Below are 27,029 nucleotides of genomic sequence, written 5' to 3' on the forward strand. Positions count from 1 at the left end.
AATGTTATATATATATAACAAAATGGCTGTCACGTTATGGAGTATTTTGAAAAAAAACATAGTATCAAAATAATTACGACGAAACTGTAATTAAATAATATTAAACTTTTCGGTTGAAGTCTCATAGTCCACATATTCGTGACCAAACCTATAATCCAGACATCTTTCAATCTTTTTTTGAACATTTTTTATCTATCTATATGTTTATTATATCTATAGGATGCCAGAGTTCACAAGGTAACTCAAGATGACTCCGTACAAAACTGTTGTATAATATTTTATAGGTCAATAGGGACTTGAAAGGCACGAAGACACTCGCAACACAAATCCCAGTTGTTTATACGCTTTTGTTAAAATGTGATCTATATGTGGGACAAATGTCAATTGAGAGTCCATAATGACACCCAAATCCCGAATCTGTGTTACACGTGATACAATCTTGCCGCCTAAAGTATAACTGTTGTTAATTATGTTGCGTTTTCTGCTATAACTAATTACGTGACATTTATCCAGATTTAGAAATATTTCATTATCTATACAATAATACATTTTAACTGCTTTTAGTTCATTTTGTAGTAATTCGCATTCTTGAGGATTTTGAATTATTGTAAAGATTATAGTATCATCCGCATAAAGTAATATATTAGGATAGATTAAATAATAACGGCCCAAGGTGGGATCCTTGAGGAACACCTGAACTTATTTCTTTATATTGTGATGCGAAAACCTTCACAACAGCTCGAGTCCTTTTTTCTATATAAGACTTGACTTTTAGTAGATCACCATGGATTCCAAGTCGCCAAAGCTTAAGCAATAGGTTGTTATGATAAATTATGTCAAAACACTTGGCAAAATCAGTGTATACCACGTCAACTTGACTGATTTGAAATAAAATTTAAGTTAAAAGTAACGTAAAGATAATTACCCTAATTTCCACCAATTACCATCTCCGATAATACTGCGGAATTCTGAGAAAGTAACACTGAGTACGGTCTATTTACCTGAAACAACAAAATAATGAACGTTAATGATTATAATAAAAATAATATTGCAGGATTGTTAATATTAAAGAAATCTTTCAACACTATAAGAATATATATAATATGTACGAAAACTTGATCATGAAAGAGAGAATATAATAAATAATATGTCTACCCGGACAGCACATATTTGAAACTGGTACCAGGCGAACGTACATACATACACTTAATGAAGTAGAAATAGTATTATTTATTTGAAGAGTGACGAATGTGTTACCAAAAGTATTTTCAAAAATATTAAGAAAATGATCCATCCAATATTTAAGAGGATCTATTGGTAACACTTTAAACAGAGACATTTTTGCTCATTTTTTATGAAAATAAGGGACGAGACGAGCAGGAAGTTCAACTGATGGTAATTGATACGCCCGACCCATTACAATGCAGTGCCGCTCAGGATTCTTGAAAACCCCAAAATTCTAAGCGGCACTAAAATTGCGCTCGTCATCTTGAGACATAAATGTTTAGTCTCATTTGCCCATTTCTGTGTTAACCTCTATTTTCAGCAATAAACGCACACTAGCAAAAGTGAAATACAAATGGCGAGTGTAAGACGTAGCTTATCACGCACACTAAAGTAATAAACCTCGTCCCTTATTTTCATAAAAAAAAAACCTCACCGCACCACCATTTCACCGCGAAGATGTTCCATTTCTAGATTTTTACTTACTTCACTTGATGAGTAAATTGGTGCAACTTTAGCTGTCGGACAAAATAAATAGGTTGTTTATCTGAAGATGCGCGCCATCCGAATTGGATTATCGCGGCGGAGAGCTACCGCAATCGACGTAATTGTTAATCGCAGCTTGTTAGTCGAGACTTTTCCACTGAATTACTGAAGACCAATCGTAGGTACCTTTATTATATTATTAGCTTCTACCCACGACGTCGTCTGCGTGGAATAGTTACTATGGGCAGCATTTTTATTTGTTAGGATACTTTGCAAATAATACACATATAAACTGGTCTTTACGCCCGCTCAGCGCTCTTCTACGATAGCGGATATTCCCTGTCATTGTGGACAGCCTCTTTAATAATATTTCCCTGCAAACTTTAATCTCCTATTTCATCCCCATGTAGGTCAAAGTTTCAAATAGGCTCGAACAAATATTTAAAAATTACTTCTTATCGAGGGCCTAAATACAAAGTTTCATGGTTTTATCTCCGAAAATGACGAATCATCATCAAGCTTTCATCCCTTATTTCAACCGGTTTATGTCGTTTTTTTCCAAAAAATAGTAGCTTATGTCCATTATTTTTTTTTTAAATATAATAAAGATCTAATTCGAAGTTAGGTGTGCAAACGTGACGTTGTTTGGACATCCATATGAATTTTAATCCCCTATTACATCCCTACACAGGTCGAAATGTTAAAAACGATAGACTAAATAAAATATAAAACGAACTAGTATTTGTATACATTGGATACACTTTTTTTTATTTTTATTTAACACAAGTAACTATTAAAGATATCTCTTTAATTCTTTCTATTATTTCTTTCTATCGAAAGAGATGGTGTAATTATAATGTGAGAGTAAGCACTATATTTTAATATCTTTCTGTGCAGTAGGCAAAAGTACATACAATTCTCTGCGATGTTAAAGTGTGAGCACGGCACGTTAGGGCTGTCACTTCACTAACACGACCACGGCAGTAAGCAAAACGTGATAGAATATTGGGTCAATATATTACAACTGCTACGGCGGACCTGCACATTGTTTCGCACCTTCATCAATTTGCAATAAAGCCACAAAATTGACGAATGCAAAATCGCATCACAAGCCATGTATTTATAAAATGGGAAGGATAAAATTGGCATATTTTAAGGTTCTCTTTTTAAAGTGAAACTTCTTTATCGACGTATGAGAGAAATTTTATAGCAAATCGTCACGATTTTCAGTTACGCGCCATTTTGCTTTTATTTTCCAAGATAGCCGCCGCGCAAATTAATGATTTCAACAATATTGATATCGAATCCGAGGTTCTCGAGGGTGCAGAGCACGAATTTGAGATTATTTTTTAATCCAAGATGGCCGCCGCGCAAAATGATGATTACAAACAATATGGATGGTTCTCGAGGGTGCAGAGAACGAATGTGGGATCATTCTTTAATCCAATATGACCGCCGCGCAACATTATGATTTCAACAATATGGATATCGTATCCGAAGTTCTCGAGGGTGCAGAGAACGAATTTCCGATCATTTTTGAAATACAAGTTTGCCGCCGCGAAGCAATATACAATACCCATTTATCAATTAATGGGTAAGATAACATTGACATATTTTAAGGTTCTCTTTTTTACCAGTCTGTACTCTATTTGCACTCTCTGAAATCATACCCTAATCCTTCCAGAAACAATTGGCCACCCTAGTCCTAGACAATTAAACTTTAGAATAACACAACAAATAACTGAATGAACCACATCAATGTAGATGTGGCGTTCAGGTAGATGCTCTTGGACGTCACGGGTTATCCTGCCTAAAATCGGCAGGCCGTATCAGTCGTCACGCCAGCATTTATGAAGTCATCCGCAGAGCATTTGCCGCTCTTAATATACCAGCTGTTATAGAGCCAAATGGATGAATGACGCTGGTGGCGTACGCCACCAGTAACACGTAACGCGGTAATGCTGCCAGTATTCTTGGTACGCTTCCAGGTAATGATAGTTTTAATTTTATGTAGCCGTAGTATTGTAAATACAGTTATAAGATTTGTTTTGATTAAATAAATAATAATATACGTACACTTACTTAAACACAACAAAAAAATTATTTTAACTTCAAGCTCTTCAACCACAAACTACGAGTATACAAAAGTTATGATATACAAGTAATAATTTGGACTTAATAATATATTTCACTTCTCGTAATGTAAAAAAAATATTTAAATATTTGCAGCAACCCTAATGCGGTGACGTCACTTAAAAGTCGTCTCGCTGGCTCTACCGTACACAAGCAGACAGCGAGCAACACCGATCTATCTCATTATAAATATTGCAACGAGCTTTGCAAATGTTTAATTGGAGTTCACGACAGACCCGACGCTAGACGAGCTAACGGGTACAGGAGCCCTATTACGAAAATCTAAATACGAAGTTTCGGTTGACGGATCGTACATTTTTCTATTACGAAAGTGTTTCGAATCCGAAGATCGAAACGAAGTTCGAGATTAGACATTTTGTCTTTCGTTTAGCTTGTTCCTAAATTCACTCGACACATACGTTTTCGTTGTTTGACATTGTTATGGTCGTAACAACAACGTCACTTTTAACGACAGACTTATATGTTTCGTTTTAGATAAAACATATTTATTTTATTATAAAATGGCACGTTTTTTAATGTACGAAGAGGTCTTCTTGTACGAAGAAAACCTTGAAAGAGCAAGAGAGCGACGTCGACTCCGGCAATATTTATTAAATAAACAAATTCCCGTTGATTCCCTAAATTGTTATGAATTATCGCCATAATCATACTTTATTTGAAAAACTTTGTGAAGAGATTATACTAATAAAGCCACTATAAATGTTTCTATTCTATTCTATTCTAAATAATACTTATTCGCATATATATAACTTTCACTTTACTTCTGAAAAAATTTAAACTAAAAAACCGCGAAAGTATGTTAAACTACCACAGACTAAATAAAAATATAATGCAATAGATGACATGATACGTCAAATTTAATTTAACTAATAAAGCATATTTTCTTGCAGTAAAATAGGATTATTTTTTAAATAGATAACTTAAACGGAATATAAAGCAATTCCATTATTTAAATACATGTTAACATAACGAAAAACTTATTTGTAAATTTCTAATTTGTTATCGGTTTTGGCACGATTTACATTAATATCATCTTTGTACAATTTTTTTATGTCTATAGTTCCGAAAGGAATTACGTCCGCACTATACGGATCCGAAGTACTTTGGTAATATTAGATTGCAATTGTAACTGGAAAGCTCAATGTGATACAGTGGCAGGCAAAATAAATAAGTTCGTTTTCGCTTTAAGAAGGTTCAGACAAACTGTATCCTTTAATGCTGCACTTACTGCATACCACGGTTATATTGCGTCAGTTTTACGGTACGGGTTAATAGTATGGGGAAACTCCACTAATATTTCAAATGTTTTTCTGGCACAAAAAAAATGTATAAGAGCTTTATACAATGTCAGTCCTCTAGAATCGTGTAGACCATTATTCAAAAAGCACCGTCTGTTAACGCTTACTGGTCTATATATATTAGAAATTTGTATGTTCATTAAAAAACATGGTGAACTTTTTAAACCAGCAAAGGACTATTCCATATTAGGATTAAGAGATCCAACTCGCCTTCTGATGCCATACTGTAGAACAGCGCTTCATCAAAATAACGCAAATGTTATGTGTATTAGGGTATTTAACCACCTTCCAAAGAATATTAGAGAGATGCCTAAAACATTAATGCATAAAAAATTAAAATTATGGCTAATAGATAAATGCTTTTATAGTTTAAAAGAATTCTTTAGCCAAAAATAATAGTATTCAAATGTAATTTTTGAGAGGTACCTACAAACTAATGTTTATTTTATATTATCTCATTGAATTAAAGCTATGTAATGTGTATTAAGAACGTATAAGTATAAATTAAATATGATATTCCAATATTGACAATCAAATATTTGTATGCCGATATATTGGCGAATTGTGCTGTACACCAATTAATTGTTAACAACTATGTTACCACGATTCATACAAATAAATCATTTCATTTCATTTCATTTCATTTCATTTCAATAGGATTTAAATCGAAGTTCGTCGTTCTTTCGTTTCGGACCGAAACTACGTATTTCGATTTTCGTAATAGGTGCCCAGGTCACAACAAACCTATTTCAATGCACATATACGCACTTAAAATTGAAATATCTGTATTTTACAGTTTGAACTAACAATTATTATTATATTCAATACAATTGGGGCAGCGTTACCCCTTAGAATTCACAATATGTAATGTCCAATCTTTGGTGTCGATTGGTCCATCTGTCAGCAGGGGATTTTTTTTAAAGTGAAACTTTTACTGTATTGCCTCAAATTTTTCCGTTCAACTATCGCATTAGAACCGAAGTAGGGGTGAAGTAGAATCATTAATTGCAACTACTGCTTTCAAATCAGGTTGCCCGAGTGGTCTAAAGCGTCAGATTTAAGGCGAAGGGAAGCGATGGTTCGAACACCGCACCTGACAAAGGTTTAGGTAACATTAAGTATTTGTTGGAAGCCGATCGGTTCACAAACAAAAAATTTAATTACCGCCAACAATGTCGAGGGCGCAAACTAGTTAAATTATATATTTTATGTACATGTATGTAACATATAAAAGTACAATCCATTGTCCTCTGGCTGGACGGGCTCATTGTTGTGCAATGCAGTGCGATTCCCACGTGGCACGTTGATTGTGTTGCCGTCAGTACCCAGTACCCACTCTAATACCAAGAATATGAAGACATATTCTTTGGTGTCGTCTCACTCATTCCGTTAACTGTATAATTAATACCTCGTATGTCAAAAATACATATTAATATGTCTTGATTGTTAGACGAATCGAATGAAAACCGCTATTATATCAAACTAGCTGACCCGGCAAACGTTGTTTTACCATATAAATTATTTTTAATGAGACCGTTTCTTGGACATTGCAACATTACTTTATTGTTCTAAAAATAAACGTAGCCTAAGTTTAAGTTACTCCTTATTACATCAGCTACCTGACAAAAAAAGGCCCGTCAAAAATCGGTGCAGCCATTTCAAAGATTCCTAAAAATGCTATTTTGGTGTATGTACCGTACCGTATAAATATTCATATACATGTAGAAAAAAACGGTTATTTCAATATTAAAAACAGACACCAATTTTATTTATATCTGCACAGATGTATAGATGATCACGCAACTAGCATCACATACTATAACATATTGTCAGTGCTATCATTTATGGAGAAAAAACGAAAATCTCTAATTGCTTGCTCTTTGGTTATAATGTCGTAAGCAATTTGTTTTTTTTTTTTGTGTTAACCCTCACTTCAGGGTTTAAATACACAAATAAAACTTGAAAACAAAATTTATGAACGATGCGGGACTCGAACCCCCAACCTCTCGCGTTCCGTGCGAGCGATTTTTCCATTAAGGCAACCATCTACAGGATCTATTTTACAGTTGATAAGTTCTTCAACCCTAATATTTGCATCACAGATAATGTAAACTAAAGGTCTATGATTTGTATATTAGGAAATTGACATGAGATGTCGCTTAGGGCTTCCATTATACCGAGATCTCGGTATTGCGGGATCCCGCACCATTTTCCAATCCCGCGAGGTGCGGGATTACGGGCGCAGGATCCGCGCAAATTGCGGAACTGAAAAAAAGCGTGCATGCGATTCAAAATAGGATAATGTGAGTGAAATATTATTCTTAATAACTCAAGTTATTAACTGTTTCGTATTTTTGTGAAGTTTATTGAATATACATGAATCTTTCATTCACGTACAAACAAAATTTCGCTTTGTGTATTTTTTGACAACGATTTGTTTTGTTTTGATTTGCTTTTTATTCAGAATTTTTTATTGTTTTTTTTTGTGAGAAAAACATTTGAATAGTAATATGTACGTAAATAAATGTGGAGTTGATAAATTCATTATTTTAAAATGTGCATATTTTCAATATGCGGGATTCCGCAAATACCGAGATCCCGCGGGATCGAAAATCGTAGTCCCGCAAATGCCGAGATTGAATACAGGCCGCGGGATTGGAAGCCCTAATGTCGCTGCATCAAGTCTAAACAAAGATACGTCGCTGTACCGGTTGGTGGAAAGAGAGCTCTTACGGAACGCGAGGGGTTGCGGGTTCGAGTCCCGCATCGTTTGTCACCTAGATTCTAGAAGAAGAATAAAAATAAACAAGCTGTCCTCATTTGACATTTCACTCTATAATCCTACAAAATTGTAATTTTATGGCATTTCATCTCACCTTAGAAGAAACAATAGAACAAGCATTTTTGTCGGTTTATACATTTATTGACTAGTCTATTAAATGTATATATGTATTTATGTATGTTTAAGTAAGTATATTGTATTAAATATATCGTTGTCTTGTACCCATAGTACAGGCTTAGTCTAGTTTGGGTCAAGATTATTATTCGTTCATCATTCACTTTTAAATTTAAGTGATAATCAGACCGAAATAGCGTACTCCATAAGTACGTTGGAAAAACGGAAACAAAAATATCCAAAAGATAAATTCTAGGAGAAAAATTAGTATAGTTATCTTCGTGTTTTGTCGAATCCGCCCTAAGTACCTATACGAAAATGTATTGAATGAATCGGCACTACAGGCACGCAAAGGTTACGCTATACTTTGAGCACACGAGGCTTACGACTTGTGGCGGGTGACATCACCGTATGTTAATGCACGGGGACCGGTTGTTCGCCGAACAGAAATTACTGCCAAAACTGGTCCCGCAGAGCGAGCAGGCCTTATGGAGCCATACACCACGCTACTGCAATATATACACATCAACCAAAAGTAACATCAAGATAGTATAAACTATTGTATATAAGAATAAATTTCCAACTAAGGGATATTATGCTTGCATTTGGGTTTTGATAATTTACTTTTGGATTTTGGAGTAAATAATCCTTATAAAGTTTAACACAACGTATTTGCACAAATAAAATTTGAAAACAAACTTTTATGAACGATGCGGGACTCAAACCCACGACCTATGGCGTTCTGTGCGAGTGCTCTCCCAACTGAGCTAACCGTTCGAGTGACGTATCGTCTTAAAATCTTGTTTGCTTTGTTCAACTCTCAGGTTGTGGCATCATCTACAGGATCTACTTTACAGTTGATAACCTGCATATTAGGAAATTGACTGATAATTTGCATATTAGGAAATTGACTTGAGATGTCAACAACGTATTTGTATACACGGATTGTGGATATCAAATTCAAATATGGATATCATTTATTGAAAGTCCAAAACTGCGACCCATTCGAAGAAGTATGCCTCAGTCCTGAGAAGAACGGGCGCAAGTAACTCAGGGGACTTCTTCTTTTTTTCATAAAAATATGGTTACAATGTTATCGTACAATTTATTTATAGCCTAAGGGCGGTCGCTCCATTCCCAAATCCCTTTTGAGTTTCGTTTAACATTTGTTAGTTAGCATATTATACATCTAAAACTATGAAAAGTAAAACTAAAATACACTTTATATATACACATACAGTCACATCTGCCTCCCGGAAGATAACTCAGAGATAATGGTCTTTCCAGTAAGCCAACGTCCCGACAGACATGACTTCAGGATTCTTTTACAAATTCTCACTAGTTGTTTTCGTTTTTGCAAATTGAATTTTGAATTGAAAAAATAAGTACGACAGTCGTCAAAATACAATAATCTTTAATGAAACTTTATAGTTATATATGCGTTTCCGTCGACTTCAGAATTATTTAACACTATCTATCGCTATTTTCTGTTGCTCAAACGAAAACTTGCTAGCAAATATTTTTTTCTTCAATATAACATCACCGACATTCATATGGGAACGCCTCTAAGCCAAGCGTTTTATGTTAAAACTAAAAATTTATAAGTACCCGCATCTTGTTAGTATTCCAGCAAAAGTCCAGTGAAAAATAATGTAAGTAAATTACAAAACAGCTTTATTAAGATTTTTTTATGAAAATACGGACGAAACGACCAGGACGTTCAGCTGATGGTAATTGATATGCCCTGCCCATTACAATGCAGTGCCGCTCAGGATTCTTGAAAAGCCCAAAATTTCTGTGCGGCACTACAATTGCGCTCGTCACCATGATACATAAGAAATTGTCTCATTTGCCCAGTAAATTCACTAGCTACGGCGCCCTTCAGACCAGAACAAAGTTAAGTTTTTATTTCATCTTATAATTTTCTCATATTTCTTTCATAACGCGCCTAAAGAAGTATAACTTCAACAAATTTAATACTGATTTAGAATAAAAGAGTAATATTCAATATGAACACTAAGCACTTAGCAAAACTATTGAATTTTAAATTTCATCGCCAACAGATAATAATTAATAACTAACATCATTAGTCAGATTTATAACCTAAGTATATACAGAAACACATTAAAATTACTGTTCTTCTTCTTCTCTGTTGTAATTTTAAAACACAAAACAGCTGTTTCCCATCTACTGGGACTTGACAGCACTGATATATTAAAAACAATACACAGCTGACATATTAAAACGAGTACGGTATCTAAAGCAATGTGACTGCAGTAAAATTAATACTCCTCCTTTCAAATTCTTCTCGTAAACATAGTGTATTTCATAATGAAGAAATATTATTTCTCAATTCATTATAACCTATATATAATAAATAAAAATTTCAAGTAGTAGCATCTAACGTTCTTGTATGTAAAACAATTTAGTTGGGACAGCACTAACATTAGATTTTAATTAAAAATTTAATTAAAAAAGGTTAGGCATTTAAACACTAGCGCCAAGAAATCTAAGTAATGAAAAGTCAGCGTCAAATCTAGGTGATCATTTTAGTGACGTAAATTATTGCTACTGAAATTGTAAGAAACCTTTGTTACGACTCAACATAAATATAAGTATAGGTAAATACAAAAATTGACGGTGAAAATTCTCTTGAAAACATCAGAATGAGACAACATTATAAAATCGATAGGAGTTGGACTAGTAAGTGAATGTTAAGATCCCCTGTGGCGACATCCAGGCGCTAACTGTCTCTCTAGATATAGGATTAACATTATCCAGTATTAAGATAACAGGGCAAGTGTGAGTCAGGAGCGCTCCTAGGTTCCGTATTAGGTGCGAAAGTTTATTATACTTATACATTTCTTCATGCGGGGAGTGATAACAAGTTCAGCATGTTTAAGCAGTCCCAAAACGAAGATGATTGGGATTAATAATCTTAAATCGTACTAAGTATCGGGTACTAAGAGCCAGAAATTTAAAAATGTAGATCTTCGCCGGTTGAGCCTCAGACGTTGATGTCGAAACAATTACAGGATATTATGATTAGCATGTGGAGACAGAAATCCTACTCATGATAGGATCACGCTTTAACATAGGGAACCCTAAGCCCCGAACAAGGAAATGTATCAGTCTAGACGAGATCGTAAACATGGTAGGAGCATAGCGGAAACAGTGACGGTAGGCGGTCGCGTCCCGGAGTTATTTTTTGCGACTCTTTATAGCCTCCCTCGGAGGGCGGAACGTCGCGGTAGGGTGGACGTTATAAGATAACTTTTATTTAGGATCTAAAGGCCTAAAAGCTTTATAGACCGACGACTAGGAAGGATATCATAAATGCCATGTTGTCGCTCTTCTGTATAAAGAAATTTTGCCACACATCATGTTTTTGCTCAAAAAATACTCACTACTTAGCACAGTTTTCATGCGACCAACAAGCACTTAATATTATTTTTACGCAGAATTCTGTATATTTTTTTTATTAAAATTGTTTCCATACAATACAATCGCAAGGCACACCGAAACATGTCTAACTACTATATCTGTCATAGAATTTTTACAAGTGTCAATGTATGATAAGGATGGGGGACATGCGAACCAACAATAATTAGAAATAAATAAAAAGCGAATGTAAATTTACCCGCCAAATCGCTAATACCAATCAAAACTCATCGCGTTGTGTACCAGGAATTTATAATAAAAGATACAAGGGTAGATAAAACAGTAGTAATGCAACAGCAGTACCTACGCCCGAATCACAAAGTTTATACAAAAGCGAGCGCGCTCGTTGAGTTGCGGGGTGGACACGCAAACTTCGACCGAGCGCTTCCTAAATTGCTCTCCATTGTACCGACGCACAACTTTCATACAACGCTATGGAAACTAAATTCTGTCTAGACGATAATATTATTGAAAAACAATTTTAATAGTTGTTTACAGACTTAATTTAAACCGCGGCTTTTATTTATTTTTAATCTTCTTATTCGTGGCGCCACTAGACAATTTTAAGGATATAAAATGATTTTGACACTGCGAGATTGAATCAGATATAAGGAGATCCGTAGGAGAACTAGTCACCGAGATAGCCCGGATGAATGCAAAATGAAGTGAAGTGGCACAAAGCTTGACGAACTGGAAGAATCTCGAATGGCGAACATATACTTGAAGTTGCAGTGTTGATAGGGACCGATGATCTGGTCAAATTCAACAGAATAGGTTGGATGAGGGCACCGCAGGACCGATGGTCGTGCAGATCTTTGGGGGGAGGCCTGTGTCCAGCAGTGGAGGTCTTCCGGCTGAATTGATGATGATGATTTGAGATATAAAGTCTCAGTAGCCCAGTAAATTCGCCTGCTATTGCGGCCAATCCAAAAAGAAACACAATAATGCATGCAAATTAATGCTTGATGGCAGAAATTCAAGAAATGTATACGCTTCTTTGCCAAAGAAGGCTTACTATGTTATAGTAGATTATATATAGAGAATCATGGTTCTTGGATGGTTCTGCGCAGGCCACACAAAATTTTATAATAATATATTAAAAAGGTTAAGTTGTTATATGATTTATAAGATGGGCCAGGAGTTTCTTATCAAAGCCTCATTACGAACATTTTTTTTATAGAATAGGAAGACAAACGAGCGTACGGGTCACCTGGTGTTAAGTGATCACCGCCACCCACATTCTCTTGCAACACCAGAGGAATCACAAGAGCGTTGCCGGCCTTTAAGGAAGGTGTACGCGCTTTTTTTTTGGTACCCATGTCGAATCGTCCCGGAAACACCGCACAAGGAAGCTCATTCCACAGCTTTGTAGTACGTGGAAGAAAGCTCCTTGAAAACCGCACTATGGAGGACCGCCACACATCCAGATGATGGGGATGATACCCTAACTTGTAGCGTGTCGTGCGAAGGTGGAATTCGGCGGCAGGAATAAGGTTAAACAGCTCTTCGGAACACTCCCCGTGATAAATGCGGTAGAAGACACACAATGAAGCGACGTCGCCACATTCGTCGACGTCGTACGCAACGCCAAGTGATCTAGCCGTTCACAGAGCACTGGGTCCACGAAAATTCGAGCTGCTCTGCGTTGCACGCGGTCACATGGATCGAGCTGATACTGGGGTGCGCCAGACCAGAGATGAGCACTGAGAGAACTGAGAACTGATGTATGAGAACTGATGTAGCTTCATGACGATAGCCAAGTGTTGTTGCAATATTATTTTATACTAATTACTTTCTCTATGGCTAGTAAATATATTTCTATTATAATAGGCGAATAAGTTTGGGGGCAGTCACATAGCGTAACATAATCTACACGCGTCCGTTATTGTCTCTCAATAAATGCGAACCGAACGATTGACTCCTATTGACGGAAGGATCAACGACCCGACCCGACGCGGCAGCTTTTGAAGTTCATTTAAAACTAATAGCAGTCGGGATATTATGTAATTATATTAATATACTGTTTGGGAAGCACTTGTGTGGTGTACACTCAAGTCAAATAAAGTCAAAAAACTTTATTTAAAATAGCGCTTTTGAATCGTCATTATACATATTTCACAAATAAAATTTGAAAAACAATATTTTATGAACGATGCGGGACATCTCAATTCATTTTCCTAATATGCAAATACTGGGGTTGAGCAGGATATCGAGTGTCAAGTAGATCCTGTAGATTAAGCCACAACCTAAGAGTTGAACAAAGTATACAAGATTTTATGACGATACGTCACTCGAACGGTTAGCTCAGTTGGAAGAGCACTCGCACGGAACGCGGGAGGTCGTGGGTTCGAGTCCCGCATCGTTCATAAAATTTTGTTTTCAAATTTTATTTGTGTATTAATCCCAGAAATGAGGGTCATCACTTTAAAAACATAACTTTTTTTTATGGAATAGGAGGACAAACGAGCGTACGGGTCACCTGTTGTTAAGTGATCACCGCCGCCCACAATCTCTTGCAACACCAGAGGAATCACAGGAGCGTTGCCGGCCTTTAAGGAAGGTGTACGTGCTTTTTTTGAAGGTACCCATGTCGTATCGTCCCGGAAACACCGCACAAGGAAGTTCATTCCACTTAAAAAATTGTTAAAATTTGTATTTTACACTAGGTGCGTCCATAATATATGAATCGTGTTCACCAGCCATCTGTCCGCTGCTGTCATTTGGGCTATGTCGGTGACCTTGGTTCTCCTACGTATCATTTGTGATTCGATCTCGCATCGATTCTGTTTTAACTTTATCTTAATTTTAATCCATATACACATGTCTGTATATAACATGTATTCGTTACTAATAATAATATATTATTTAAGAAAAATGGCCTCTTTGTGAACTGAAAGAGTTTTAAGCTTTGTAATAAATGTCTGAGGTTTGTAAGACGCGCGCAGAACTCTGGACCTTGAGCTAAATGACTCCATGAGTGAGGTAATCTCCGCAGCCGCGCTGACTCAGCGGGTCATAGCGCGGAGGTTATCAAGCGACACCGTTGATATGGATTCTGTCACTATTTATTTTCGGATCATGACTAGGATGACGTCACCGAGCAACCTCGAGGTGACCGCTTATCGAGAACATGACTTTTACTGGGTATAACAACCTTAGATAATTTATACGTCTAGATAGTCTCTCGCTGCTAGACAACCGATGAAAACAGGCCTGGGTTATTACTTTAGTGTGCGCGACAAGCTACGTCTGTCACTCGCGATGTGTATGTCACTTTGTGTTAGTGTGCGTGCATTCCTCAAAATAGAGGTTGACTGTCAGCCTCAATTTTTTATTCACAGCTGTCACAGTACAAATGATCCAGGACTTAAGCGTTACAAAATGAATATCAGACAAGGATACAGTCGAACAAGTGCATTATGACGAAGAGATTAACTCGACATCTCAGTATTTGTAACATAATCTTAGTATATTTTCTGGTACTATAATGAATACTTAAAACCTATTTAAATCCGAAAGGACTATGGATGCAAACATTTGATACGTACTGCCCATTAAAATGCAGTGCCGCTCAGGATTCTTGCAAAACTACAATAATAATTGCGCTCGTCACCATGAGAGATAAGATGTTAAGTCTCATTTGCCCAGTAATTTCACTAGCTACTTAATACCGAATCACAATAATTCTTACACATTACAGCTTCACAGTAGAGAAAGGTGCCGTTGTAGTACCAATAATCTAGACGGCTTCCTGCGTAAAGGATCCTCCCAACTCTATGGTTCATAATATTTTGTTTATAAAGGCGCCCATTTATGATAATGTGATGAACGTATCAACACACAGCCGCGCTCGCCTCAGCTCCGTGGCGGTAGTAGAGTGTGCTCAACGAATCACCGATGCGTTCATTCAAATGATACTCAACTCCAAGCAGAATGTTATAATTTACGCCGCAATATTTATATGAAAGGTGAGCCAACCGTGCAATAGTAGCGTAGTTATCACGCTTCTAATGTTTATTCAGTTTGAGTATCGGCCGCGTCAGATGCCAGTAGAACCGCGATAATGTCTGTACAACAAACATCCCTACATTTGGTAACTGTTATAACTTAAACATAGTTGGATTTGGTACGGCCGAACCATCGGACGCGGTCTGGTAGCGGATCATATTATATGGTATATCGCATTGGCCATCGCACAAAAATATTATTATTACCGTCCGAAACGTGTCGAGTACGACGCCGGACCAATTGGTGCGTTTATGCATTATATTATACTTGCCTTTAATCTAAGTCAGCTTTTTCTCATCAAAATGTTTTGAGTTTCGTTTAGTGCTAATTCCGCCAATATATGTCTTTAAACAATTCGACACGCTTAAAGTTTCGCATCTACACGAAGCATCCTCGGGAGATGTTGACTCGCCAAACTCTGGCACGCATGAGACAAATATAGGCGGAATTAACACTAAAGAAAACTCAAAACATTTGGATAATTATGGATTTCCGCAAAGCAACGCCTACTTCAAAGTCTATCGAGTGTTCTGTCCCTAGCTTATTATGAAATCTGTCGCATGAGATTTCAAAAGTGAGGACTTTTGAAATCGTATATAACTTTATAAACCTTTATAAGATAATCCATAAACGCACAGTTTGTACCAACAACATATTTAGACATAACCGTGGCCGTACTAACCTATATTATCACTCCTGCAACAATCGCATTTGTCGCCAATTTAATACACTTACTCAAATCAGCAACTCAATTTGTTTAATTCCACATCAAACTGCTTTCGTCGTAATGTCAGTGACTCCCTGCTTAAGGGAGCTAATTTGTAGAAATTACTATAATTTTTGTTACACTACTTTTAATATTCTGTATGTCTCTAACGGCTGTTTTCAATAAGATAGATAGGCTATCCTTAGTTTAACTAATTGCAGGTAGACTAATCTATCCTTTTACGCTTACTTGCATTTCAATAACCTATCGGCATAAAGCATTGGACATAACTATGGATAGATCTTGTTATTAAACGGTGATAGCAATGTATCCGTAACTAGAGATACGTTATTGAAAACGGCCGTAAATCTTTTGTACATATGCCAGTTGTTGGTATTTTTACTGTGTCTTTTAGTTTTAAGTATTGTTGTTGATATTTTTACATTTGTGCATGAATATTGTTGGTCTGTCAAATAAAGTAAAGTGATCCAGTATAATAACAGAACCCTTACATCGCGTAGCAAATTGATGTATAAAAACACATACATAATATAAAACACGAAGATTTAAAAGCGATAGTGCATGTAATACAGACCGTGATACATGTTACAATATTCAAAAGCTATACCAGCAGCAGATAAAAATCCAAACGTCAAGTGACATTATTATAATAGAGCAACTGACCTGATAGATTCATTGGAAATTCATAGACAATGGAGCATGAGCATCGAGATCATCTCTTACCACCTGATCCTACGCAACCGCCCAATTACATGCGCATCGCCAGGGATCAGGAGATGTGCCTTTAAGTTGGGTGTATGATCTAAGCTTGACGGTCCCTATGTCGTATCGGTTCGGAAAAACTGCGGCCGGTAACTGATTCCACAACGTGCCGGGCAAAAAGTTTCTCGCAAAACAATATGAAAGTGATTTTTTACTGTGTGCATCACTTCACATAGTGTGAAGTGATATGTAACTGCATACATTCACAATATTTAACAAAGTCACTGTCAATACATATAACGTAACAAGATGGTATTCATAACATTACTAGAGGTTTGTACTGAAAATAGTTCTTATGCTGCGGCCATATTATCGCGAAAAGGCGAATATAGCATTGCCTAGACAAGCAATTCGTTCCTATAATTTACTACGCGCGTACATCATTCATTACCCACACACTTTTTTGTTTCTAACCAGTCTACCAATTCGCGTTCAAGTGGGTGTCCCGATTGTGACCTCCTCAATTACACGGGCAGTTCCCTACGCTATTATTACCACATGTGTCTCACAAATCATAATATAAAATGTCGCGTCCGCATTATTACCAACTGACCCACCTGGTACAGCGGTTAGAAAGTCTCACATGTGGCTGTGGTTGCGGATTCGATTTCTCTAAGTCGATACTTTTCTCCGCAGGAAATCGTTTCTTCAGTGTAAATATTAATAAGTTATTCTAAAAAAGGAGATCTATCTATCGATGGATGTATTGCAGAACAACAACAGAAAGAACAAAAATCTAGAAATTTTTGAATGGACGCACAGGGAGACTACTTGACTGTATTATATAAAAAAAATACCTACAACATCATTAAACACAGTCAGAACATTCTTTTTTTTATCAATCAAATTTATCGAAAGGAGCTGAATTGCATATTCAAGGCAAGGGCTCCTATATTCAAGCAATCGTTCGGTGTTGCAAGAGGATATCGATTATTGAACACACATTTGTTCTATTTTCTATTTAATAATATAAAAATAGTTTAAATAAAAAAACTACTAAACACGCTTTGGTTGAAAAGATAATGGTTGAAATTTAAAATTAACATCATTTCCTGCCTTATAGATAGATAGTTGAATATTTTATAAATTAACAAAAATCTTATTTAGCAAATTGAAAAATGGAATAATTTTATCAAATTAATGTATTGTCATCGATCCTCGATAAATCTACGAAGTTTGAACGAAATCTGGCCGTTTAAAGTGGGTCAAAATCGCGCCCAAATGAGTCTGCAATTATTTTCTGCAAATCCACTTCACATACCCGCCCCAGTTACGAAAGTTGAGTTTTTCTTACATATAAATCTGAATTAATGAAGAAAATAATAAACAGAGCAAGTTGACAGGAGTTACGACCGGAAGCTTCGCCATCAAACGAAACAAGCTCATGTTTGTGATGTATCACAAAACATAAAACCGATTCGAAATGATGTCACCGTAGTATGAAGCGGCGTGTGCCAGAAAGCAACCGATGGAATCAAGTATCGAGACTCTAAAGGTGAAGTGGTAGTGTCTGGAGCGACATTCCCCTAGCCGCGCCACATATGTCCAGACGAGTGGAAAAGCCGACATATGAGTAACGGTGCCGCGAGCACTACATACAACTCGTTTATTATTAGTAGGCTTCCGTACCTCTGCTAAGAAAAAAGCGATCAAATTCGAGTTGGACACGAAAGGTAAAGATTACTACTACTGTAACGTAGATGACTTTCTCAATGATACCATAGATGAGCGACCGCCCTTGGGCTATTTTATAATACCTATACTAGCAGACCCGACAGATGTTGTTCCGCGCATAATAAGAGAAATACTGTTTTCATGAATTTGTCAATAATATTTCATAACATCAAGAATTATTTCGTAAAATATGCACCCTGTTGTTTTGATGTTAATGTTTCACAGCAGAACTGCTAAACCTTGCGTAAATAAATACTCTCATAGAAAATGTGTCCATACAAAACAGATATTGGAAATAAAAATAACAATGGGTCCCAAATCGAAATAAAAGCTATCCTATCTCTCAAGTTGGACTAAACTGCACTCCATGAAGTAATGCCCATTAAAATCCGTTCATTAGTTTAGGAGTTCACTGGCAACAAACATCAGGACATTAGATTTATAAATATTAAGGTAAAAAGCCCGCTGAGTTTCTTGCGCCCATTCTTCTCAGATCTGCGGTATACATTTTTAAATGGGTGTTAGTTAAATCATATCTTGAATAGAAATATTTCAATTTAAGAGGTTCCCTACTATTGTACAATATACAGCCCACTAAATACTTTTGTAAAAGAAAACAAGAGAACACTATAAAATATGTAAATTTTTAAATTCGTCATCTTTATTTTAAATATTTCAGTTGACTAACTAGGGTCACTTTTTAAGCTTCCGTACCCGAGGAAATAAGGTATCCCTTTGTACCTCCACACGTTCCAAGCTGAAATATACAACAAATACCATCATCTATGGTCCCTTTGTTGGTCAAAACTAGCTTCTAAATGATACCAATCGAAAGATATTTATTGTAATACCAAAACCAATGGAAGTAGTATTCTAGCTAAAAATCATTGGAAATTTGTCGACCTTAATGCAGTATTAAGGTCGACAAATTTCATATTCAAAATGTTCATATGTAGGCCAAGTATAAACTTTTACTAAAATCGGGGACGTCAACACTTTTTTCGTGTTTGCTTCGTGTAGTTTTTGCCAGGGTTATTACGACATTCGACGAAGATGGTACTATATTAAAGACCGTACCTCATTACGCGAACAAGACCATTCGTTTTAAAAATAAATTCATTCTCATTACGCATTGTAATCAATCATGCTTCTGACTCTGGTATTAACTCTATTACGAATAGTGTTATACATATTATATTACTCAAGTAAAGACTAGAGAAATTAAAACGGCAGTCTTATGGTTTAAGTTTTTATATTCTTTATACATGAGACTAGTATATATATTGCTGTTCATTATTTTTATAGAAATCATCGGGTCGAGATCTCAAAAGACACAAAACCGTAACTGGCCTTCTTCGTATCTTTTTTATTGTAACTCCAATACCACTCACACTAAGAGCTATGCCATATAAGCTGGAAAGAGAGAGGACACATACTTAAGATCTGGACATACCCTTTACATACTTTATAGCCATGTCCTGAATACATCTAATATTCAAAACAGATGCATTTAAACTTCCATAAAGAAATACAAAACATGAACAAATGGAGGCATTGAAAGGCTGGAACTGTATCGCAATACACATACATAATAACATCGCAGCAACTCCAGTCAGCTCGTTACCGGGAACTGGTTTTGGAACGGATGCCGCGGCCACGCCTGCCCCGGAACAACAGTCCTGCATTTGGGATTCGGGAGCAAAACTCGGCACTATAACCCTAAAATGTTAGCATTTCACGCAAATGAAATCTGAATTGACTCGGTGCACATTAACTCAATTTGAACAATCACTTTATCGAGTATACAAACATCTTTATTTGCAATGAGGTTTCATTGTTTTATACAATTGCTCTTAGGTCCACCTTTATTGGTGTTCTTTGTACTAATGCGGATAATAAAGGTCAAAGCTCATTCTGGTAAACAATATATTTGTTGCCTATATGAAGTGCATCTACATTGATCGGCTAAAATTGCGCGATTAAGTTATAATTCAGCTAACTAAAGACGCAAACCTTAAGTGGACCAGCATCAAAATGCGACCGGCTCCATTCCTACGTTGACTAAAATTGACCGTAATATTGGTCAGTCACGAGTGGAGTGAATTAAATAACAATTAAGTTGGTATTTCAATGTCGCCGAGAATTTTCTCTCAGATCTTTTGTAAATTCAAAAGTCTAAGCTTTGACAAAACTTAAGCGAACCGACAATGAAACTGTCGTAGATATTTAAAGGAGCAAAGTTTCAGAGAGCTTAAGTGTTCCAACAGGATATTCTCAAATTGGCTTTTATATCCCAGACCACGTGGGCGGGTTGATTGCGCTGTCCATACAACGACATTATGTGCTATAGCACCAACTAGGTCTTGAATTACAGTCGCCTATAAAATAACTTTTGGGACCGACTGTCGTTTTTGTAAATCTTTCGATAAATTACTATTTGAAAACATTAACTCATGAAATGATTTTGTATCTGTATTTGAATCATTAGTATGGGAAAAGGTATTCACTGCTTGCACATACCACAAAGTCACAAACTTTCTTTCATTTCGTTGTAGGGCGCGCATCCACTATGCGATTCTCAATCAGCTTTCTTCCACGTTTGTACGTTTGATGTGGAATAAATTTGCATGGTGTAAGCAACTCTATGGGGCAGCCATGGATATAATACGTTATATTTTTATGGATGATAAGGATAATCGATGTCGGCTCACTTGATCTTAAGTGGTCCGTCTATATTCTGTCCAATCACAGAGGAATCACACGAAAGTTGTCGACCTTATAGGTGAGGTTTGAAGATACTCATATCATAACGACTTGGAAAAATCGCTCAAGGAAACGAATTCATTTGTTATAAGTGAAAGAAAGTTGCTTAAATCTTTGTGTGCAAGAACGTCACATATTGAACGAGACACATCATGTTCTCAAGAGTGTAGTAAACACTATAGCCACACTCCGGGCTTAACCCATTTCAAAACCCTAATCCAAGCCTACAAAAAAGCTGCGCATAAGGCAGTAAGGCTAAGTAGAGAAAACTTACGCATTCTAATAACCAGGATCCTAACGGGACACTGCAGAGTAAACAAACACTCTCAATTCTGGGCCTCAAGAGATTGCAAAGAGTTTAAATTCTGTAATAGTGCAGATGAAACACCGTTGTACATCCTCTCTGAATGTGGCCCTTTAATAGGTAAATGAATCATCTCTTTGGGAAGACCAATTCTTCAACCACTAGAGATACGTCAGCTCACTGAAAAAGATATAATAAGATTCATGCTATACTAAATAGCGGCTAGCACAATTATAGACCACAAAGGTCGTAGTGACACAGGGCTGCCCTGAACTGTACTAAAGCCATTTTACCAACCATTAGCACAACGTCACAAATCGTGTTAATGAGTAGCTGAGACTAATATTTTAGTTAGTGGCGTTTGATGGAATCGTGGAATTTAGCAACAGGTATCAAGTTAAATAAAACTTCCGCACACGGAATATTTATTCGTCCATGCTCAGATTTAAAAAGCCGCGTCGTTGTGAGTCACAAATCACTCTTGAACCATCGAGCTGCACTCGTCTGCTGGCACCGCACCAAGTGCTGCATCAGCTCCGTCAATCATTATAATGAACCCTAAACATGCTTTTATCCAATTCTTAAAAGCTAATATTTTTAAAATATTGCGCACTTAAGAATTTTTTAAGCCATATATTTTGCTTTTGATCTAAGAAAGTTGCACAACAATCTTGGAATGTTCTCATCCACACACACATTGGCGAAATTATTCAAAAACGTATTATGTACTAAGAATATGTGTTTTACTTTCACCTAGCTTCATACAGAGCATATACTCTGCGATAGTTTTGGACTAGCTAGGTCATATTCTATTCCGTCTTGGACTTATTTGACTTATTGACTCTTCTTATTTGTCTTACGTTCATACAGAGGAAAAGACAAATAATTTAACCGTGGCTTATGACTTGTGAGTCTTTTTTTTTCTAGGTTGTTCAATCAATGGAAAATGGCAATGGGCAACCTGACCGTTGATCCCACATTATTCGGAATTCCAATAAAAAAAAGCCGTAATACATGGGTGAAAAAGGCAATCAAATTGTTATAGCCAATTCTAAGATGAGCGTGCAGAAAGGCACAGATAAACCGACGGACAAAATGGCTAAAAACTATGTTTTGGTCCGCGTCCATATACACATACAAGGGATATAAATTGTTTTTGATATCTAATATAGAGAAAGTATCATGGCTGTATATTAATTTAAAATTAAAATTAATGATGCCCGCGTACATTGTACTAATGTTAAAACAAGAAAACATCACAGCCAATGATGGCTAGTAACACTTGGCTATTTATAAAGCATTACATTTTTTATTTCTTATACTGACAAATATTGAAATGTACGAAAACCCGTCCCTAATAATGATAACGGGGGTGATGATAAAATCAATAGTTAGTGAGCACTTCAATCTGGTGTTCCTAATTGACAATACAGCTTAGCAAGTATTAAACATCTTATGCTTCATCTGCACACATGAATAGGAATAGGTCCTATCATTTAGTGAATAATTTTTCAACAAACTGTTTTTACGAAATGTTATAAATAGCGTATTCGGTTTTCAAAGTACTTAGCCACACAAACTAACATCAATGAAGAACTATCAGTTAATCTGTGTTAATATTATCGCAAAATCAACAGAACTATGCTACTCTAAGTGCTAAGACCTGATGAGGCGAACGATAAGAAAAGTGTGTTAACGGAAGTATTTTTAACGGATATGATACTATCAGTTGTTGCTGATGGTGTCGAAGACGATATTATAATCAATCTGGCGTCATCTGGCGATACTGAATACGAGATCTAAAGTCAGCTCGACCCAATAACTGAATTAATGAATATATTTGCAAACATAATATATTAGTTCACAGAGTAGTAGGCATAACAAGGCTATATTTGTTTCTGGTGTTAAATATTAACACAGTATTTTGAAAATTCGCTACTATATACATACTTATTATTATACAAAATATATTAAGAGGTAACAGTTATTATGTTTATTTCTTTAATTTCTTTTCTTATCTTCAAAAATGCGTGTAGGTACTACTCCTAAAAGGCTGGCAAGTTTCAACGCTCCTGTGATTCCTCTGGTGTTACAAGAGAGTGAAGGCGGGGATGATAACTTCCCTGCTTGTTAGTGCAATTCATTAAATAAAATACGTTAGTAGTTTAAAGGAGTACCAGAACAGAGATGAGATCAATTCTCCATAAGTGGCCAAAACTACAACGGCAAGACTGTATGAGCCGTTATGATCACAGCATCAGGTGGAGCGTACGCTCATATTCCATAAAAAAAAAACTTCAGCTCAGAGCAAAGATAGGCAACGTTCCATTAAGTACCTAACAGATATCGTTAGTGATCTTCTCTCCATCCAGCCTAGGGAGCAGTCGGTGCGCGGTTCGAGTTCTCTTCTTCCGAGACGCCCTGCGCCTGTGAGCTACAGTATCGGCTTCCAAGGCCCGGCTTCGATGAAAAAGCTTTTATGGCTGTCAGGTTTTTAGTCAGTAGGGAGTGTTTACTCCCGAGGCCGACATATGGGCCCGTTTCGGGGTTTTCAATACGTAAATGTATTTTTCTCGTCTCGTAATTGTACATGATAAAATAAAATTATATCAACTGCAAATGCATTTTATTGTAAGCAGTCTAGATCGTGGATTATGATAATTTTAATAAAATAGTGCGCGCATTTCGTAAACAAAGTCAAATAAGTCAAAGTTGAGTTTATTGACATTTGTTCGTTCCCCCCCCCCCCCCCACCGCAACGCCCCTCTTCGGCCCCGCCCGTGGAAGCACGCACCAGCGGATTCACTCCGTGCACGTCCGAATACCTGAGACCTTTCAGGTTGAGCACATTATTTTTGGCAAAATATCGTTATATCTATCTACAAGTGAAAATAGATTGTAATGAGTATTTTTTATTATAACAGATTGTTACTTAATACATAATATAAATGGTCACGTACCTAGTGCCTAGTTTACAATTATAATTTTTTCCGCCTGTTCTCGATAAACGAAAACTATTAAATTGTATTTTCTCCGCAATATGTACTAATTTTACACCTAGTTTTGCGAATAAAACAAAATAAATAAGTCTACAATGGCAAAACATAACCAAACTTAATTTCAAAAAATGAATTAGGGTTGTGCGGAATCCTATTGAATGATTTTCTATTAGTACAAAATGTTACTAAAATGGTTTAACCTAGCAAAAAAGTCCTATAAAATTTAAGTCATGTTGCAGTGATTGACAGTCATGGTATAACTGAAGAAATCTCTTTTTCTCGTTAAAAAATAAATAAAAACCGAACAAAGTGTTAGACGGGTCTTCGCTTCATCGTACTAAAAAACAACGTGGAGGAGCCCTTAATTTAATTCGGCTGTATAGTGTTATAGCGGTACCTCTCTACAGAAATTATCGATAGATTGTGAGTTATTCAATTAATTACAATCGCACTGCGTCTGCAGTCGAGCTGCTGTCAATTATTTTTATGTGCCTTTAACGGCCTTATAAATAAACTTGGTATAAAGTTATACGTGGGAATAAACCAAGAATATGCAAAATATTGACTATATCGCTGACAACGCTGTCAATACAATGATAATTTTGGCCTATGGACTTGCATCCCGTGCCACTAAATAAATAAAAAAAAAGATAATTTTGAAGTTTCCGAATGTCAGGCAGTCTTGCAAATAAACACTGGAAAGGTTATATGTCAGAACAAATCATAAACCAAATTTATATTTGTAAACATATTAATAGCATATTCTTTTTTTTTTTGTTATAACTTTATACAATGTTTATTTGTAAGGCCGCTAATGTTTAATGTTCACCGTCGCTCATACTCTACTCCATAGACTTACAACATACTAGGGTTAAGACAAACGAAGCACGTCAGAGAGCAGAACATCTCTAACAGAGATACAAGAAGATAGAAGATGTTACTGTGACCGATTTTAATTGACAAATCAGCTTACATCATTTACAGCGTTGCGACAATTTCTTGCTTCGCGAAGCGGCATGAACGACATGGGTACCTTCAAAAAAAGCGCGTACACCTTCCTTAAAGGCCGGCAACACTCCTGTGATTCCTCTGGTGTTGCAAGAGATTGTGGGCGGCGGTGATCACTTAACAACGGGTGACCCGTACGCTCGTTTGTCCTCCCTATTCCATAAAAAAAAAGCGGCTGCACGTTCTGTGGTGGGGCTACTGCGTGCAGATAGTGTGGATGGTAATTTGAGTTTGCGAAAGGAGCAATACTGGGAGTTCAGCGATAGGAATTAGATTAAATGCTCGTTGCGGCGAACGTAGTAGCCTACACATGTTCGTATTTGGTCCGACCAAACCATCGGACGAAGTCCGGTAACGGGCCATATTCTACGGTATGCCGCATTGTCCATCGCACAAAATATTATTATTACCGTCCGGACCGTACCGAGTACAACGCCGGATCAATTGTTGCGAGGCGTCCACCGGACTCTCCGATGGTCTGGCGGTACCAAATCTGACCATGTCAAATTCAAATAAACTTTATTCAATTAGGCTTAAGGCGCGGACTGACTTGGATTGTAAACGCTGCAACCAACACTACAGTATTTGTCTTGATCATGTGGCTAAGCTGCAAATGGGCATTTATTTTACTGGTTTTCTGTTGTTTAATCAAAATTTAGATATAAAATTGGATAATTCTTCGGTTTAAGTCTTAGAAAAGTACTAGTTCTATTAAATTCTTTAAAAAAAGAATGTTGTTATCGCTGAAATTTTAGAGATTTTTGACTCCAAAGTTTAGTTTTGGGAAGCAACTTTCAAATTTTTTATTGGATATTTCAAATTATATAAAAATATTCTATTCGGTTCAAAATTTTCTTTAAGTCGTTCTTTGTGCACTGTATTTTTTGTGTCGGAATATTTGCGATGGGAATATATTGTAATCGACTTTCTAAGCAACCAAGTTTTGTGGATATTGAGGTACGACCGCGCCTTAAGCTAAGCGCTTTTAAATCGTCACTATAAATATTATTTCTTTTAAATTACTGAATCTATCATATTATGTAAGAAAAAGTTGACCTCGTGAGAAAAAATCAAAAAAAATCAAAAAAAAAAAATCAAAAAAGGTTAGCGATCCTACCTACTATGGATATCGTGTCCGAGATTCTCGAGGGTGCAGAAAACAATTCTGTGATCATTTTTGAAATCCAAGAGGGCTGCCGCAAACAATAATGTTTTCAGTAATATGGACATCGTGTCTGAGGTTCTCGAGGGTGCAGAAAATAATTTTGGGATCATTTTTAAAACC

This window comes from Leptidea sinapis, chromosome 19, assembly GCF_905404315.1.
Source record: "Leptidea sinapis chromosome 19, ilLepSina1.1, whole genome shotgun sequence".
NCBI classification, from domain to species: Eukaryota; Metazoa; Arthropoda; class Insecta; order Lepidoptera; family Pieridae; genus Leptidea; species Leptidea sinapis.